We start from the raw sequence: 3,233 nt of genomic DNA, 5'->3' as shown, positions 1-3,233 counted from the left end.
GGTGACCATGTGCTCATTCACAACGTGGGGTCCCACACCCAAGTGCTACTCAGAGCACCCCTGAGGCGACTACTCAGGGGGCACCTAGTTTGCGGACTCTCTGCCTTCCCAGCCCCTGGCCAGACCAAGGTAGATCCGTCCAAATCAGGAGGTACTGGGTCTTTCCAGTCTTCCCAGAGGAATTACTCCCAAGGCCCCAGAACGAATCATGGCGCTCCCTGGTTTCTGTCCCTCCGGTACTAGCCTTCCGGACCCCCATCATACCAGTGAGGGTACTATACAACAACCATCCCCGCAAAGCTAGAATGGTCAGGAGCACCCCCACTGGACACTGCTAAGAACAGATACTACACTTGATCTTAGCCAAAAGGCCGAGAAGCGCCACAATATTTATTATTTATTTATATTTACAAGTGCATGTCAAAAACATTGACTTCCTGTTATACACTGACAACACTCCGTACCGGTCTTCCAAATGTGCTCCTGTGTTGCCACCTGGGCCTCTGATGGAGACACAAGCAGCCTTTTCAGCGCACATTATGCAGGCTTGGGCCACTGTTGTCACAATGAAAACTTACCCTGAGAATGCTGCTAGAGTGCATATAGACAGGAAGTGGCTGCAAAGAAGCCAAATGAGATAAACAGTACTGAGCTATAACAAAGAATGATAAAAGGTGAAAAAAAGGATTCAATTAAAAAAAACTGCCAATTATTTATTGTATATAATGCCAATGCAGAAAGTAGATTGAATGCCACTTAGATTGCATTTATCCAAAACCAGTTGGGATTCGATAAATCATCAGAAATCATTAGAAATCACTTTTGTTTGTAGCCAGCCATATACAGCCAGTCAAGACATCCATCAGGCAGACTTTGGTGCACTCTATTGGCTAAATAAGGTATTGCACTCCATTGTTCCAAGGCAACCCATTTCTTTTATGTGGCAATGAATAGTAGAGGATGTATTTGCAGCAAATATTCTAGATGTGTCTGGCTACTTATACAGGATGAACTATGAGGTTGAGCTATGAAGAGCTATCTGCTGTCATATTATCATTTTTATTACACACAAACCAATTACTTGCACCATTTCCTAGAGTCAATTTGAGGTCATCCAGATAAGGTGCATCTGACAGCATTCCTGGCCTGCAACTGTGGTACTGCACCCATTCTGGCTGACAGTATTCTGATCCTGGCCTGCACCAATCCTGGCCTGCAGCCATGGTACTGCACCATGCTGGTCTACAGACTTGGCACTTTGTGTTGTTACACCACCACAGCATACTCTGTTTACATCCCAGTATAGCAGCGCAGACCTGAATGGAAGGAAACCAGTTCTAAGTATAGAATTCAGGGTCAAGTCTTGATGTTCACGGTCCAGACAGTTTCTAACAGTGGCAGGAAGTGTTGCGTCTGAGATTTTCACCGATATATGTTATGATGAGACACCAGGGACCGAATGGTTAACAGAGATTGTCGACAATTCACAAAGTCCTGTGGTAAAAATGTATCTGATGCCAAAGCTGGGAAATAGACTGCTCAAAAAAATTAAAGGAACACTTTTTAATCAGAGTATAGCATCAAGTCAATTAAACGCCTGGGATATTGATCTGGTCAGTTAAGTAGCAGAGCGGGTTGTTAATCAGTTTCAGCTGCTTTTGGTGTTAATGAAATTAACAAGGTGCACTAGATGGGCAACACTGAGACGACCCCCAAAACAGCAATGGTTTTAAAGGTGGAGGTCTTTTCTGACTGTTTTTCACTAGTTTTGCATTTGGCTAGGGTCAGTGTCACTACTGGTAGCATGAGGCGATACCTGGACCCTACAGAGGTTGCACAGGCAGTCAAACTCCTCCAAGAGGGCACATCAATATGTGCCATTGCCATTGTGTCTCCCAGCACAGTCTCAAGAGCATGAAGGAGATTCCAGGAGACAGGCAGTTACTCTAGGAGAGCTGGACAGGACTGTAGAAGGTCCTTAAACCATCAGCAGAACCGGTATCTTCTCCTTTGTGCAAGGAGGAACAGGATGAGCACTGCCAGAGCTCTACAAAATGACCTCCAGCAGGCCACTGGTGTAAATGTCTCTGACCAAATAATCAGAAACAGACTTCATGAGGGTGGCCTGAGGGCCCGACATCCTTTAGTGGGCCCTGTGCTCACTGACCAGAACCATAGAGCTCGATTGGCATTTGCCATTGAACACCAGAATTGGCAGGTCCGCTACTGGCGTTCTGTGCTTTTCACAGATGAGAGCAGGTTCACCCTGAGCACATGTGACAGACGAGAAAGTGTCTGGAGAAGTCATGGAGAACGTTAAGATGCCTGCAACATCATTCAGCATGACCGTTTTGGTGGTGGGTCAGTGATGGTCTGGGGAGGCATATCCATGGAGGGATCTGTCATCTCAGGAGCGTGCCCCAACATTGTCAGGCATGCATACAAGCACGTGGGGGCCATACAAACTACTGAGGACCATTTTGAGTTGCTGCGATGAAATTTCAGCAAAATGGACTAGCCTGCTGCATCATTTTTTCACTTTGATTTTCGGGGTGTCTTTGAATTCAGTCATCTGTAGGTTGATAATTTTCATTTCCATCAAACGATGGGGCATCCTTACATTCCTAACACATTACCCAGTTCATATCAGTATAGATATACAGCATATTTTCCCCCATTGAGATCTGATGTGTTTTCAAAGTTTTCCTTTAATTTTTTTGAGCAGTGTATATATAAGGACACAGTTCTGTGTCAAACAGAATCTGGCACTGCATCTTCAGATTTTTTAGGTGCAAAATCTGGCCATACCTTTGCAGCTGCTCTTCGTTGTCTACAGCAGGTTATAAATGGAAAACACATTCTGATTGGCTGCTGTGGACAATAAATAAGCTACATATGTTACATGAAAGATATTGTTAAAGGTTGCAGGGCCCCCCCTTCTTCAGGGCTATGAACAACTCAGAGTCTGGTCTAAATAGTAACAGAGGAATGAAATCTGAGCTGGACTGTGGAACCAAAAGATGGGTATTTTGTGTGACGCTCATTTTGGTACTCCTCTATTCTTATGCAGGCTAGATGCCGATTTCTTCTTTTCCTGAAGAAGGGGGTCCTGCAATGACTAAAACATATTGGATTTTCCTAGTAAAGTTAAATAAAATATTCTGAAAATTACAGTATATGTGGAGTGGTACTTTTATCCCCTACGTTATCTGCATATTTTTAATTCTGTATGT

The 3,233-nt window shown here is 44.2% G+C and overlaps 1 pseudogene; it reads right to left on the bottom strand.

Moving 5' to 3' along the window:
* Positions 1–267: 267 nt before the first annotated feature.
* LOC149447744 (U2 spliceosomal RNA) lies at positions 268–383 on the bottom strand (annotated as a pseudogene).
* Positions 384–3,233: the final 2,850 nt, after the last annotated feature.

The sequence above is a fragment of the Staurois parvus genome, unplaced genomic scaffold, assembly GCF_062004578.1.
Source record: "Staurois parvus isolate SC_StPar_1 unplaced genomic scaffold, SC_StPar_1.0 ptg000671l, whole genome shotgun sequence".
In the NCBI taxonomy this organism is placed as follows: Eukaryota; Metazoa; Chordata; class Amphibia; order Anura; family Ranidae; genus Staurois; species Staurois parvus.
This window is presented reverse-complemented; position numbering and strand designations above follow the sequence as displayed.